The sequence below is a fragment of the Podarcis filfolensis genome, assembly GCF_964270895.1.
Source record: "Podarcis filfolensis genome assembly, chromosome: 6".
Classification (NCBI taxonomy): Eukaryota; Metazoa; Chordata; class Lepidosauria; order Squamata; family Lacertidae; genus Podarcis; species Podarcis filfolensis.
Window position 1 is genome coordinate 34,771,346 of NC_139609.1, and position 16,826 is coordinate 34,788,171.

At 42.7% G+C, this 16,826-nt stretch overlaps 1 protein-coding gene across 8 annotated transcripts in view; it reads right to left on the reverse strand.

Annotated features, from left to right (window-relative positions):
- The window catches only part of ST6GALNAC3 (ST6 N-acetylgalactosaminide alpha-2,6-sialyltransferase 3), a 273,570-nt gene that overhangs the window by 103,412 nt on the left and 153,332 nt on the right, over positions 1-16,826 (reverse strand). The window contains exon 1 of one of the 8 annotated variants that reach the window (XM_083621066.1): positions 11,231-11,250. The exons of the other annotated variants lie outside the window; for them this stretch is intronic. The gene's annotated coding sequence lies outside the window, so the exon portion shown is untranslated. Of the gene's footprint in view, positions 1-11,230; positions 11,251-16,826 lie in introns of those variants that run through there. 8 annotated transcript variants of the gene reach the window in all.

Consider the following 16,826-nt stretch of genomic DNA (forward strand, 5'->3'; position numbering starts at 1 on the left):
GAGTTTCAGTCCCCTGTTCCTCCTACTACAGCAAGCAAGTTGGCTCCAGGCCTCACGCTGCAGAAAGCATCCCTGTCTTCATAAAATTTAATGTTCAGAATCATCAAACTTTTAACACTTGGAAATTATTTAACAATAAGCAAATTGTCAGCCTGGGTTTCAGTTTCCAGAACAAGTGCAACATGATGGTCCTTTGCAAAGCAGTTCCTGCAAACTGAACAATCAGGAAAATCCATTGTTACTGGGAAAGCAAAGGCAATTGACATTATCAAGCAGCAGAAACAGAGTTTTCAGTTGAGCATAAGTTAGATAAAGTTTTATCTTACTGAAGTTCAGATTCATAATCGCTGTTGCAACCATAGTGGCTTGCAATAAAAAAAAGTTCAACACAAAAAAGTAAAAGTCAAATTTAAAGCAGAAAAAATGAGCAACAATTAAACCGAGGCAGCAGCATTAAAACTTCTGCATAAACAGCATAAAACAGCAGGACATTTATTAAAAGCTAGTCTGAATTTTTAGAAAAAAATCTCTCTTCCTGACATTTAGCAGATGGCAGAGTGCTTGGTGATTCTGTACTGGGAGAGAGTCCCACCATCATGGAGCCACCATTACAAATATGTTCCTGTGTCTTGTATGTGACATTACATATGGCTCATGTGACATCATACATGGATTCGGACAGAGAGCAGAGCCTCTAGTATAGTCTTAAAGGTCTGACAAGTAAAGTGACAAATACACATATCTACTGAATATTCAGACTTCAATCTGGCTACTTTTAGAGCAACAGTTTCAATTATCACAGTCCATGCTGAATGCCAGGGAATGACATCATAGACTCCTAAATTTAATGTGATGCTATCTTAGGTGTGTCAGGAAACGTGTCCACACTTACCTGACAAATCTGTCTACTAGAAATATTATGGCTGGAAAAACGTTAGCTAAATAATTGGTGCTTTCAATGCAAGTGGAAATGTTTCCAAATGAAGGTGATATCTCGCTGGGAAACTTCCATTCATCTACCAATATCTGCTATTAAAAATCTCAGTGCAACATATATAACTTAAAAAGGTGGTTTGGGGCCAAATTAGATGTGACATTAATGTATGTTTGTAGCTGCTAGGGGGCAGGGAGGGGAGGTTTCTAATGACCAGGACTAACCCTCCCCTCCCCTTCTGCCATCTTGATGAAAGACACTTACTACCTCCCTATGCTGTTTGCGTGGGGGGAAGGGATTCCCACTATGGAACCAATGGGAGCTTCCAGACAAATCCACATAAAAGTGCTTTTGAGCCTCCCCTCCTGCTGCAATCCAAAGTATTAGGCGCTACCCCCACCCACTATACATGACTGCTATTTGCATTAAACATCAGCACACTAAATACAAAGACACATTTAATGTCAAGTCTGGCATGGCTTCTAACCTCTTCCTGAAATCACAGCATTCCAGGTACAATATACATGGTGCGTCCTATTGATTACACACACAACTGCATGCACCATTGAGTACCTGCATATATCCTATCCCAGGAGCAGGGAACCTTGTCTTTTAGTCCGTGGGCCACGTTTTCTCATGGGGGAAACTTTGGGGGCTGCCAGAAGTAGATGGAACCAGAGGCAAACGTGGGGGAGGGTGTGTGAGTTTTGAGAGCCGGCTAGAAAGACCTGAGGTTTCCTATCCTGCCAGACCCCCCAATTCACACACACACAGGCTTACTAAATTTGGAAATGGATCTAGATTACATTAGTTTAGTCCTATGCTGAATGGATTTTCCCAGTTGTCATGGACTTCCATCTATGCTGACTTCTCCCAAACCTTAGCAAAACAACATCTATTCATCATCTGAAGAGTGACTTCTGTTTCTACAAACTACCTGCCTGTGACTGCTTGGGCAAGCATGTAGTTGGGAAACAACCCTTTCCCCTAAAAATAAAAAATAAAGATTCCCACATCCTGTTTGCCTCTCAAAATTTAATAAATTGCTTTTCAAGAACATCTCTCATTTCACCAGAATGCCTTAGCTGACGATGGAAACAAGTAAAGAGATTGTCTGACTCACTGATATAAAACACACACCCCAACACAAAAACCCTCACATACAGCATTTGGATAATTCTTGGGCTGCACAGTATTAGTTCGAGAACTGGGAGTCATTCCAAACAAATGTTGCATGTGGAAGCCAAGAGGCCATTCATCTTAAAAGCCACCATGTTGCTCACCTGCCCCTCATTAGCATTGCACGGCTGTTCAGGCAAAGCCAACAATAATATGCCATTTGAGCAAGAAGCTGTTCCATCAAATTGTACTAAGTATGCTAAACAAAGTGCAATCAGCCTTCGAATATGGGACAGCCGCCACTTCCCAAAAACACCTACTTAAAGCTTTTTAAGCCACTTTCTTTAATTTGTTTGCAAGAATATTGCTCCAAAATACTCAGTGCTACTTAGGTACAGCGTGCTGGGTCCAGTTAGTAGTAGGTAGTATTGGATGAATGTCCTATTGCAAGAGCTTTTCACATGATCATTAGTAACATAATTAAATACGCTTTAGAAATCAGGAAAGGGAAAAGGCTTTCCCACCCCTCCTCCCAGTGCCAGTTATATTTGGTTGACATACAGCAGAAAACACCAGGAGGCGAAATGTCAGTTGCGACTGATGGGTACATGGTGAGAAGGAACATACTGTTAGAACATAGTCTGAATTGCAAATGATTCTCAACAGGAGAGGACCAAAATAGTTTCTCACCTCTAGCATCTCACTGCGCAGCACAATATGCTTCCATCATACACCATGTAAACCTTTCTTAGAAAGTGTGTTATACAATGGAGACCCAATGCCAGGCTGACTTTGCCTTGCCTCCACTGAACAATAGCCAGCTAGGTATCAATGGGGCAAAGAATGCATGCGATGTTCCCATCTGCAGCAAACACACAGCAGAACCCCCATTGCACAAACATCAATAATTCAGAATTCCCAATAACTGCAATCCATTTTGCATCCCTCACTTGACCTCCGTGAGCAATGCAACCCGGCAAGTGTACTTAGCTTTTGTATCTTCCCCTGGTAGCTGTACAGATGAAGGGAAGTTATAAATATTTTACATACATAACAAACAATACCTTTTGGATACCACCCTCTCCACTGACAACCCCCACTTTTAATAAGTAAGGTTGCATTGCAGATTGTAACTGCATCTGCAGCATGCCTCTGAATACCACATGCTGGGAACCACAAGTGGAAAGAGTGATGTTGCACTTAGGTCCTGCTTAAGGTCTTCCCATAGTGATCTGGTTGGCTCCTGTGAGAACAGGATGCTTGTCTAGATGGACCTTAATGTGTTTTCCTATCTCAGCGACTGGAAATTGCTGAGATAGGGTCTTTTTTACTCCCTAGGGCAGGGGAAATAAGCCTGTAGCACCAGGTGTTGTTGGAATCCAGCTCCCATCAGCCCCAGTTAGCAAGGGCCAATATTCAGGGATTATGGGAGTTACAGTCGAAACAACATCCAGAGGGGCACAATTCCCACTCCTGCCATAGGACATGGTCAATCCCCTGAAATGAAGTAGAAAAGGAGTTTAGCTTGCCTTTCTGTTTAGAGTGAACCCTTAAGACTTCCTAATGCAAATTAAGACTTCCTAGTGCACATTATTAACATGAGAACTGTGCAGAAGAGTCATATTTATTGTATTCGTTTTGATGGGGGAATGGAATGGTGTACCCTGCCCCTGTTCTTTTATGATTCAGCATAGTTTGTAACAGAGCATACTGCATCAGCATAGATATAGTACATGTGACTAGGGATTCAACTGCAGGGTTCTATATGCATGTAGTCCAGTCTTCACTTACCTGGAGTCCTCTGGATTTTTTGGACTACAACTCCTATCAGTCCCATCTACTTGTAGTCTGAAACACCCGGAGGGCACCAGGTTGGCAAAGAAGAAAGCAGTCTCTCAGAAATGATGCTGAACGTGATGATACCCCTCACCTCTCCAAGGGTATTCCTAACCAAGCTCATAAGGTCTGTGCAGCCTTGCAACGCTTGAACCACAGTCATGCTTATAATTAGGGCAGTTAAAAGAGAACTTTTCCCTACCAGCACATGGGTGAAATGAGAATTCTCAATCTCATTAGTGCTATTGAGAATAATGAAACTGGGGGTAGTTACTCCCATTCACATAAAGCCACATGCAACAATGTGTCTCCCCAAGGACATAAACCATATGCTACACAACCTGCTAGTGTTCACTTTGTACCTCAGCTTAGGAGCAGGCACATCAAAGGGAAAGGAGGGCCCCCATGTGCTAACTCTGCTCTTCAAAGTTCCTGAGGTAGTTAGAGAGAAAATAACTTCTGAGAAAGGATGGTTCTGTTAGGAATCAGAGAGAAGAGTGGGGGATAGAGAACACAATTTCTTAAATTATTCTGGGTTGGTGGTTGTTCTTTTAATCTGGATGAGTCAAGGGTGTACATGCACAATTCCCTAAGTTGGGAATGAATGTTATAAAATACATAATCCACACTGAGGGATGTCACACAAGCAAAGGGGATGTTTTGATCACAGCATTCACCACATGCCTGAAGGTTCTAAGGACCTCGAAATTCTATGGTCTAGGAAGCCCAAACCATCTCCACAGTTCCTGAAGCAAGAAGGAATCTATCCCCCCCACCCTGCTTTTAGCAACTGTTAGTCCCCAAAACAGGTCTAGTATCCTGCCTTCTCCTTTTAGTCCACTGAGGTGCAAAACAAACAAGGTAAACCAAACCCACAAACAAAAGTGCAAGGAACTCAGAGGGGCCCTGACATGATTGGGTGTGCCTCCACTATGGCTGCTAGTTTCACAGAGTTGAACAGGGCAATGAAGCCATATAATTGCTTCTGTACTGAAAGGCATGACCTTCCTGTTCTCTAACACATACACACACACACACACACAGAGAGAGAGAGAGAGAGAGAGAGAGAGAGAGAGAGAGAGAATGGCAGACTGCACTCAAGTAGGATGTACTTGTGAGTTCATGCTAGGCTAGGGATGCAGAACTTGGACCCCTCCAGAGATTGTTAGATTTTGACTCTCATCAGTCCCGCTTAACATGGCCAATGGCCAGGGAGGGCAGTTACCCATTCCTAAGCTAGGCATTGTCCATGACTGGAAGCAATGTAAGAGCCCAAGAGCCTACCTACACCATTTCCAATAATGGCATTTCAGTGACAAAACTGGTAAATAGTATAGATTTCATTACTGTGTGGTGGGTAGACAATCACTATTTGGAAGGTTGAACAGTGCCAGCAGAACAAGCCGTTTTTGGAGGTTTAATTAAATCAGCCTGACTCATGTCTGTGAAAGAAAAGCTCCAACCTAGTTCCAAACATACCAGTCAGGTGGACTCTGATCATCAGCAAATCCTCATGTGCCAGGCTGTCCATGGGAATGTGTGTGTGTGTGTGTGTGTGTGCGCGCGCGCGTACACACACACACACACACACACACACACACACAGAAAGAGACACACACACATATCTATACCGCTCAGCACTCTCTCTCTAGGAACTTATCAGATTGACCTCTACATAACCAAAGCCCATCTTATCTCCTTACAAGAACGTGAGTGGATTCCCTCCAGCAAAAAATAAATCACTTGAATATTTCCAAAATGAGCTCTACCTCTTGCTTCAGGTTAATTTATCTGTGATCTGATCTAAGAAAGGGAAGTAAGATTAAGAAGCAAACCTTGCAAATAAATTAAACTGCAGAGTTGGCTATTGAAGCTGGAAGTGGGAAATACAGATCCCCAAGAACTGGGAACAAGCCATAAAGTAACGTCTAATTCACTGGAACTCCACTGCTTTCTAAACTCATTATTTAATTTAGTTATTCTTGGAAGACCAGCTAACAGATTGTTTTGTATGCATGGACAGAAAGTGATAAGCTAAAATGTTAATTATCCGTTTTTTCCTGAATAGAAATTAATCCATGTCAAGAATAACAAAAAGATTATAGTAATATTATGCCTGCAGTGTTTTTTAAAAATGCATTTTGTCCAAAAAACAACAACAACCCCACAAACAAACCTTAATAAGATGCTGAAGTCCTATGTTTTTAATTACTAGGCATTTTTATCTTTTAAGAAAACACATGCACACCACTGGCCATGTATGTACCTTTCTGCTTCCCTCGCTGTCATACTGGGACTGTTTGTAGTGCATTTAAACAAGGCTTGAAAAGCATGCTTTCCACAGATACTTAAGAACTTGCTGCAAAATATCTTTTTATAGTCTAAATCCAATAATTAAAATTGTTTTGGAAATGTCTAAAATGAAAGCTTCGTTTATGTTAAGTCTTACCAACGAAAACCAAGATCCCAGGCTATTGGTTCCTTTCCTCAACTCCCACACACCTGAAGTCTAAATGCTTCAACACCTAGGTGATGTTTATTGTAGGGGGCATCTTTATTGCAGATTTGTTTTGTATTCATTAAAATAAAAACTACAATTGATATTCAGACGAAGATAATTCACACCCTAAGGACCAACCATTTTTGATGCTTTGAGTGAAGGACAACATTCTAGGTACATCTTCAGCTGAGAAAGCTGTTGCACTTTGCCTAATGACAGGGACTGGCCTGGGCAGGAAACAGTGGCAAAATGCTGGAGGGCAAAGCTGTATGAACTACTATCATGTGCCCCTTAAACTAATCTGCTGCTTTCATATGTGGTGAAAGAATCTGCCAGTCTGGTCAGTGCAAGGAATGAGGAGGGCACACCATCTTGTCCTTTGCCTCTGGCACCATCCAGCCCATCCTTTCACCCTACTTGCATTTGAGTAAGCCTGCAGATGGGACGTTGGTGTGTGCACTTCCTGCATCTCACCCGGTCTTCCCTCTCACATTGATTCAAATAACTTGCACCAAACAGTGTAGAAAAGAGTATCAGGTGGGGATGAGGGAGGATACAAAGACCTTCCATTTAGCCTACCCCAGGCTGCATGAACAGAGGCACACAAGGGAAACCCAACCCTCTCATCTGTTGGTATTGTGCCTTTGTTTTACTGCAGACACGTCCAACAGGTAGATCATGATCTACCGGTAGATCACTGGTAGATCAGTGGCTCCCCCGAAAGAAGCTGAACAACTTTGGCTCCCCTTTTTTGCCTTGTACCCCTAAAAAACGGGCCTTCCTCCTAAAAAAAGCTCAACAATTTAGACCTGCACCCCCAAAAAGGGAGTAGATCACTGACAGTTTTTAATTCTGTGAGTAGATCGCAGACTCTTGGGAGTTGGCCACCCCTGTTTTACTGGATTGTGTCCGATGTTTTAATCCACTACAAATTATTAATACCTACTGCTGAGTGCAACTCCTCATTAGAAAAGACAGGCTTAAATTGCTACTAATATGGCACACAAAGCTGTACAGTGGTACCTCGGGTTAAGAGCTTAATTCGTTCCAGAGGTACGTTCTTAACCTGAAACCGTTTTTAACCTGAAGCACCACTTTAGCTAATAGGGCCTTCCACTGCTGCAGCGCTGCCGCCACATGCTTTCTGTTCTCATCCTGAAGCAAAGTTCTATTTCTGGGTTAGCGGAGTCTGTAACCTGAAGCGTCTGTAACCTGAAGCATCTGTAACCTGAGGTACCACTGTACTATGTATCTGCCCTGTTGTATTTAACTTAACAGTTGAAAGTGTTAAGCATGAGGAAATTCACATTTACAAATGCTAAGTAATTGGCTAGGTTGGGCCCACTTAGAGCCAAGCCACATTTAGCCTCAGAGGCATTAAATGTGGTAGGGCTGTCGGAGTGAAACTTGTGGTCCTTACATGCACCTACCCCCAAAGTAAACTATTTTGTAGGATCACACCTCACCATTACTTGTAGGAAATGGGCTAACTGGAATGATTTTTCAGGAAATAATAGTGAAAGATGTATGCCTACTGTTGTCAATTCATACAAGGCATTCTAGATGTGACTGTTCATTTACATATGCAAAAACATGTAACTAAAATTATAGGCTGAACATAGGTTCAATACTCAACACATGACTGGCATGCAGGGCCAGCCAATGAGATAGTTCTCTAGGAAGGAAATGCTGGTTGCTATAGAAACTGGCAGATGGCATGGATTATTTGAAGCACCAGGAGGCAGTGGTCAAAGCATGGCACAGCCAGTTCCATATAAACACAGGACTGCATAGCCTGTAACCTGTTTGTGCATTGAGACAGCCATCTGTTCAGTCACCTTGTACTTGTGCTGGCTGAGACACTCCACACCTCCACTACCACCTCCCAGGGCCTAAAAGTACCAGGAGGAGAAGGTTTTGACCTATAAAGCCTTAAACGGCTCAGGACCGCAATACCTCAAGGACTGCCTCTCTCCATATGAACCTACCTGGACCCTGAGATTATCTCCTGATCTCTTGTGCCTCCTCCACAAACAGTGGCTCCCCATTTGTGGCATGCTCTCCTCAGGGAAGTTAAACTGGGGACTTCATTATACACCTTTAGGCGCCAGATGAAAACATTCCTCTGTAACCAGGCCTTTGGCTGATTGACATCCAATGCCTCTTTAAAATATGTCGTGAAAGTGGGGAGTCATTGGCTTGTTTTTGTTTTTATTATGTATTTTGTGTTTTTTGTATTGTGATTTTATGTTGTGAACTACCCTGAAATCTAGGGGTATAGGACAGAATACAAATTTAATAAACAATAACAATAACTTTATCAAAAATACCTACTGCCAGCTTCCTATGTACTGGATTTATTTATGATAATATTGATCCAGCATCTACCTTTCTAAGGAAAAGATGTCCCAAAAGGTAGCTTATAACAATAGCATTCAACGTTACGCAATGCTACCTTATCTGAGGTCCTCTGTATTCATACTTAGTCACAGGTTTGCAGTATGCCCACAACAAATTAAGCAATGAGGTGCAGTTATTCAGAGGGAAGATATAGTACGTCCTGATAAAGCACAGTGTTTTGGTTCACAGTCTCTGCTTGGACTTGGCCACTAAAAGTTAGCAGACTCTCCTTCAAACCAGTCTCCTTTGGGCCTCTCATTTGGATGGGAGGATCTGCGTTATGCCACAATACCTCCACAGAGCTCTGAGTAGCTGTAATGTGCAAAACGGGTGACAACCGTGAAGTCCTAAATGATGGCTGATTCTCTGTAAATAATGGAGCAAAAACAATTTCACCCTGAAGTTAGGCAAAGCGCCAAAATGAATCTGTGGGAGGTTGATTTGAAAGGAAAATGTATAAACAACCAGTAAGCCCTTAAAAATTATTCTTTTGCTGCTTTATTACTGGCTTCTTCTTTTTTTGTAAGCCTTGTTTCATCTTACATCCTCATTATCTAAAAAGCAGCAGACTCTAAGGGGAGTAAAACACAATGAATTTCTCCCTCCTGAGAATAATAAATAATAATAATAATAAACAAATAAGAAATCTCTGACAAAAATTCAAGCTTGAATGTGGAGCTTCCATACACACTGGAAGTGTGTGTGTGTGTGTGTGTGTGTGTGTGTGTGTATGACACACCCACATGTGTGTCAAGATGATTTAAAAGTGGATTATAAGAACAGATTAAAAAAGTACAAAAATAGCTGAAGATAGGGTCTAAAACAGTAGAAAAGGAACATCTGGGGTGGGGATATTTTCATCCAACTGGAAAAACTTGTCAAAAATAAATATGCCTTCAATTGTTTCTGGAAAGTACAGACAGGAAGAAGAAGAAGAAGAGTTTGGATTTGATATCCCGCCTTTCACTCCCTTTAAGGAGTCTCAAAGCGGCTAACATTCTCCTTTCCCTTCCTTCCCCACAACAAACACTCTGTGAGGTGAGTGGGGCTGAGAGACTTCAAAGAAGTGTGACTGGCCCAAGGTCACCCAGCAGCTGCATGTGGAGGAGCGGGGAAGCGAACCCGGCTCCCCAGATTACGAGACTACCGCTCTTAACCACTACACCACACTGGCTCTCGTCACTTGTGTCACTTGTTACATCTCAGCAGGAGTATGTTCCACAGAACAGCACAACCACACTAAAAGCCCTGCTCCAGGTTACTGTGAGGTGGGCTTCTGATATTTTTGGGACTTGACTAGCTTAAAATAGTCAGACCTTGCAAAGACACTCCATTTCATTACTTACTGGGAAGGGACTTGGCAGTGGGTGAGGTGAAGGGACATTGGGGCACTGCAGGTGTCCCAGTAATACCAACCTGGCACTCCTGTGCAGTGGATGAGTCACTCTGACCTCACTTCTGCCATGCTCCTGATATATCCAGTAAACAGCAGTGACAGCCCACCCAGCTGGCTTTTCCTGGCCATGGTCTCTGGGGCTGATAGAGCCAGAGGTCCGCAACATCACAAGGACTACAGGTTAGCTGTCCCACAACAAAACTACATTAAAATAGCACTTAGATGCAAACACACATTTAAAGTATCATGTATTTTGGCTGCAAGTAATTGCAATGCTTTTTCCAAATGAGTAAGCTTTTCTTCTTCCCAGAGGGGAGGGGTTGTGAGCAGGAATCACTTCCTGCGGTCACAGGGGGGCGTGGCTAGGCTAGGTCCCCTGCATCACTGGAGCCCTGGGCCCACATCATGCCCCTCAGCCAGCCAATCCGGCTCGCTGGGGGGGGGGTTAGCCGGATTTAAACGGCCACGGGCTGATGAGCTCTCCCTTGCTTTTCCGGCTTCCACAGATCACCCGCCCTCTCTCCCTCTAGGTTTTGCTTCGGCTCCTGACCTTGCTATGGACTTAGGTTGGTCGCCTTGGTTGTCCAAGGGGCCTGGTAGGAATTTTTTCCACTTGGCAGATTGGCACTGACCACTTGGTTTTTCGCCTATCTCGTAGCAGATTGTTACAACTTTGTAAGGTTTGGCGTTTAGGCATTGGAAAATGCATTGTGTGTTGGAGGGGAGGTTGTGGCCATCACCTACCCCTCCCCTTGGAGGGTATTCTGTTAAAGGAATCCGGTGGTTGTGGTTCCTGTCCAATGCCCAGGTGGTGCTAGGGCCATGGCACGACCCTCTGGTAACTCTAGGGGAAAGCTTCCAGTTGATTTGCATCAACAAGCTCCCCCTACAGGTTGTTAACCCTTGTGTGACTCCCAGCAGAGTGGTCAGGAGTCAAGTATAGTCTGTTCGGATCCAGTGCCTAAGCCAATATCACTCACATTCTGTAACCAATAAAGCTGTGGCCTTTTTTAGCCCATTAACCTAAATACTTGTGTCCATGTACCTTATTTCATCACCAAGCGTGGAGCGGGGCCTTGACTCACAAAGAGACATTGTGGAACAACTCCTTATTTGCAAATGTGGAAAGTCAGTGCTCATTGTTGCATCATACACCAAATTCTCACCAAGAATGTATGTTATTGCATAGCTAGCATGAAGAGTTCTGTCTATATTAAAGCAAAAGTCAACGAAACAACCCTAAGGCCATCAGTCATAAAGGCATGCACCTAGCCTGGGAAACAGGAAGTCATGGTTAAAAGGATGTATTCAGTACGAGATCAGGACGTGACATGTATTACATTGTGGGGATGGATACATACCGTACATACATATACAGAGAATGCAATCAGAAGAGGAAAGCTGCAACTGTGACATCATAGATTGGTATGGAAGATTGTGAAAAATAATTTATCCAGGATGCAAAATAAATTGCAAATAAAACTGTGCTTATCCCAACTTTACTAGCAGCGAGGGTGCTCTGGCAGCAGAAATAATATGAATTCTGCCACACGATCGTTGCAGAAGTGCCACAGCCACCCCTTTTCTTCTCTCTCTCTCTCTCCCAAGGAGCAATAATGAAAAAATAGAAGTCCTGTGGTGCTTTTCCTCTGTTGGGCCCACTCACAAATTCATAGCACAGCATGAAGGTTATTAAAATCCCATATGTGAGAACTACACATAGCATGAAGAGATATGAATTGGCATTCCATACAGATAATGCTATCTAATGGCCAAAAACAAGTAGTGTGGTTTTCATTTTTATTCAGAGTGCATTTGAAAAGGGCAAAGCACCCAGCAGCTGCTCTAAGCAACCTGATCGCTCAAAGGTTTGCCTCTCTTCCTTCACCTATGCATTACCAAGCTAAATGCAGAGAGCAGAGCTCTTATCTTGGCAGACCTGGTTAATCCCACGATACCTTTCACTTGTACCTGTTTGACACGAATTGGATTAAATGTTGTTTGGGAAAGCCTGATATGGCGACCAACTATTCAGCGCAGTTGCTTTTCTATTCCCACTCACTTGTGCATATTTCAAATCAAAAGGTAATTAGCTGTGACAATCGCCAGTGTATTTCAGCAGGTTTACTACAGAGTATGCCATGTCTGAAAAAGATAATCAGTGCCCTAATTATTTAGCATCACTTTCACTACGGAAACAAAACAATTTAAATGCCTTGCTTGACTTTGTTTATGGAAAACAATTTTCTCTAGGGGGCGAGGGTACAGGGAGAGTCACAGAAACTGCTAGCCATTGTCCTGAGGTGCGGGGAAACAGTTGCTATAAGAAGTTTTGTTCATTTTATTGTAAAATTTTCTAAACCAGCCTTCATCCTTATGGATTACAGGGTGGTTTAAAATGCCTGGCACTAGTGGAAAGACTGTTGTGTCTTTGAAAGTAGAGATGGACAAATCTGTCAATTTCGGTTTCTCTTATTTTCCCATCTTTCCAACCTTCAATTCAGTTCATCACATTTCTGTAAGAGTTTGTAGTCCTCGTGAAAATCGGTCAGCTTTTTATTGCACATTTCTCCTAATATACACATTTTCCAAGCAAATTTCTCTAGCACAATGCATTATTTTGATTAATTTATGCATTTTATCTATCTCCCCCCCCTACACATTATTTGGTTGGTGAAATGCAAAATTCAGATAGTTTTGAAACATAGCTGCATTTTGGTTTGCATATTGCCTTGGGGAGTGCAAATTAGGGAGGTTCACATTAAAATGTGAATCAAACCAAACTCCTCAAATCTTATAAAGCCCACTGACCACAACTCCTTCCTTCTTATTCATGTGCATACAAACAAAACTGCCAGACACAACCTTTGACATATAGCAAGGGACTATGAGACTCTGGGCAAGCAGCTGAAGGTCCATGGGGCACAGGTTGTCTTTTCATCAGGAAGACAGGGGGAAATACTGGAAGTAAACCACTAGCTATACAGGTGGTCGTCATGGACCACATGGACTCTGCTTCCTTGAGGGAGGACTTCTGGTGAGAGATGGGTTGCGCCTCACAGCAGCTGGCAAGAATGTGTTTGCTAAGAGTATTGCAAACCTGATTACAAGCTTGGTGGATCAGGGAAATGTTGTGGATGTAGCATGTCTTGATTTCAGTAATGCTTTTGACAGAGGTCCTCCATACTATTATTGTGGATTAGCTAGTAGAATGTGGGCTGGACAAGGTTACTGTTAGGTGGATATGTAGCTGGTTGACTGACTGAACCCAAAGAGTATTCACTAATGGTTCCTCACCATCCTGTGAAAAAGTGGGAAGTGGGGTGCCACAGGGTTGTGTTCAGTGCCTATTGTTGTTCACCATCTTTCATTTAGATTTGGATGAAGGTATTGAGGGGCTGCTAATCAGATCTGCAGATGACACCAAACTGGGAAGGGTAGCTAATACTGCAGAAGACAGAATTGGGATCAAGATGACCTTAACAGATTGGAGAACTGGGCCAAAACTAGAAGAAGAAGAAGAAGAAGAAGAAGAAGAAGGAGGAGGAGGAGGAGGAGGAGGAGGAGGAGAATTTCAATAGGGGCAAATGTAGGGTTCTACACTTAGGCAGGAAGAGCCAGCTGCACAAATATAAGATGAGGAAAACCTGACTTACCAGCAGTACATTTGAAAAGGATATTATGGGTCTTCAAGTTACAAGAAAGGAGATTCCAACTAAATATTAGGAAGAACTTTCTGATGGTAAGAGCTATTCGATAGTAGAACGGACTCCTTCAGGGGGGTGGGGTGGACTCTCCTTCATTGGAGGTTTTTAAGCAGAGCTTGGATGGCCATCAGTTGTGGATACTTTTGTTGACATTCTTGCATTGTATGGGGTTGGACTAGATGTCCCTTCCAACTCTTCTACAATTCTATGATTTTCTTTTCTTTTATCCCTTGGTGACTGGAATACCTTCCCTAAGGAAGTTTGACTAAATCGGGGTGCAACCAGAAAAACATCCGTTTGTGATGGCTTAAATCTGTAAACGAATAGTTCAAGGAAAGATGAGTCTCTGAAATGTGTTATTGGAGGTGTCTTCATACAGAGTCAGCAGCAGCAGGGTGTTTGTGTGACAGAGGCAGAGAAAAAAGTAACACTGAGTAAAATCAACAGGCCCTGGGATCCAAGGGAAGCAAGCATAAAGATGTGCCATGGCAACAGTTAAATGCATCTGAGGATGTGAAGCAGGAGATGAAATGATGTCAAATGCAGAAAAAAAGAAAAAGATAAAGGGATATGGGGCGGGCGAAATTGAGAGAAGGGTCACAGCTGAGGGGAGCTTCCTGACTGCTGGACTGCTTCTAATTTCTTTGTTATTCTAATGTTCCTGGTTTTTGATATCTGGTTTAACTGCTTCTTCATGGGCTTTGAAACATATATTTTATATTTTGTCATGTATTATACTGCCCTGGGAACGTTCAGTTTGAACTAACAAATAGTAAATAGTGTTCATTTTTTTTAATAAAAAAAAATCTCTGTTAAGTGTGTTAGATGTCAGGAGATGCCAAATGGATGCTGTAGACCTCTGTCTTGTCTGAGATCTTTTCTCTTTGGCCAGAGTTGGTGGAATCTCCAACCAAGTAGTCCCCGGTCCAGAACCTGCTGTGGCATTTAGTCCTTCCACCTGCTCTGATCACCAAGCTACCTCTCCGTATAAATCAAATGGATTGCATCCAATGCCTCATTTGCCAAAGTTCAGCTTTCACAATGGGACTTCTTCTTCCTTTCTCCCCCCACCCTAAAAAAATCCTATACATATCCACTCAATGAGACTTATTCACAGGTAGGTAGGTATAGGACTGCATTCTGAATTCAGTAATATTTCAGATGCCATCATAAATTAAACTGTCCTGGGTTTCAGAAAACAATACTGTCATCTGGGGGAAACTGGGTCTTAATTGTTTGTTTGTTTGTTTGTGTGTGTGTGGATTATGAAGAGGTAGAGGACCTTTGTGTGATTCCTGCAATCCTGTTTTGAGGCTGTTAATCACCCGCTGTTTCTCAGAACATGTTGGATTGTGCCTTGAGCTAATGACTGTAGCAGACAATGTGGTCATGTGAATACCCTTTAAGCTCTCAGATGTTCCATGCCTCAGATCCTTCACACTAAGAGCAGTAAGTGTGTGTGTATGAATGTCTTTATTTAAACTTTTTTTACTTCAATCGCAGCTTAGAAGCTTCAATCTACACTGAAAATGAAAGACTTGCCTCCTTCCACCCTGCCCCTCTCTTCTTGACTGATATAAATAGGCTATAAAACATGAAGAAATGCTGTTTAAAAGTTCTCTTTTAACTTTCACAGAAAGTAGTTAGTATGTCACTCGCGAAAATCAATCAAGCAGACAGGAAATTGTGACGGTGGCTTTGTTCTCCTTACCTTGGACAACTTTCAGAAAATTTTTCTTCTGGGTCCCCTTCACAAATAACATCCCAAATGAAGAACTGTAATGGTTATCTTAACCATTTCAGGAGTTTGAGAATAATTCCATGGGAAAGTGGCCAAAGTAAGCAGGTGGAAAAGTAAACAAAGTCTTTTGTGATGGGCAATGTAATATGTGGAACTGAAATTAATATTGGCACACAGTATTTTACCTGAGGTCAGTGGGCTGAAGATTGCTCTAGCTTAGACTAATGTTTAAAGAAGAGAATGATATACAAATAGAAGTAATAAAGCACGGCTAGTGTGGAGAACCTACAATTTTAAAAGACCAAGGGGTGGAATATCTAAAATTAACGTCAGCCTTAGGTGGATGCAGCAAGCACAACAATAGAAAACACTGGAGAGAACTCGAAGAGGTGTATATCCAAAGATGGATGTGTGATGCTGCCACAGAAGAAAGAAAAGGTGGTGATTCAAAGTCGACCACCCATAATAGCTATGAACCTTCAGCCATGGTTCAGCATCATTGTGCAGCTATGTAAGCTAGCCCACTGTTATCCAAACCTGGGTCCCTATATGTTATTGGACTGCAGCTGCCATTACCCCTAGCCAGCTTAGCCAGTGGCCAGGTACGACAGGAGTTGCAGTTTAATCACACTTGAGGAACCAAGGTTGAAGGACACTGGGCTAGCCCCACCTCCTGCCCCATGCTTATCACTGTCTGCACATTCAGCTGGTATGTGAAGTGGCTCTACGCAGCTACCAATGCACATTGGTATGTTGAGTTATTCCACATAAAGGAGAAACCTAATTGCTAAAGGGTTTGCCCTTGTATAACCTGGCCAAACTCAGGGATAGGAGGTGTGGGCAGGACCAATGCACATGCTGACAGTGGGGCAGGGACAGCCCATATGTCCCCCTCAGTAGACCTGTTGGTTCTGTTAGTGGAAGCCAGCACGAGAACCCTTGCTAGCACAATAGGGCTTCCCCCATCCTACATGATCCTGCCTCTCTCAAATTCACTCTGGAGGGTCGGAGAACCCCTGGAACTTTGCATGGCAGGAAGAAAGAGGAGATCATTCTGCTTGGCAAATGGAAAAGTTTGCATTGATGGAACGATTTCCTTAGCACAATGGCAAAAGCCACATCAAAGAGCTTGAGGAGAGCACAAATTATCTTTCAAGAGCAAATCTCAAATGCATCAGCAGAGATGAACCTGA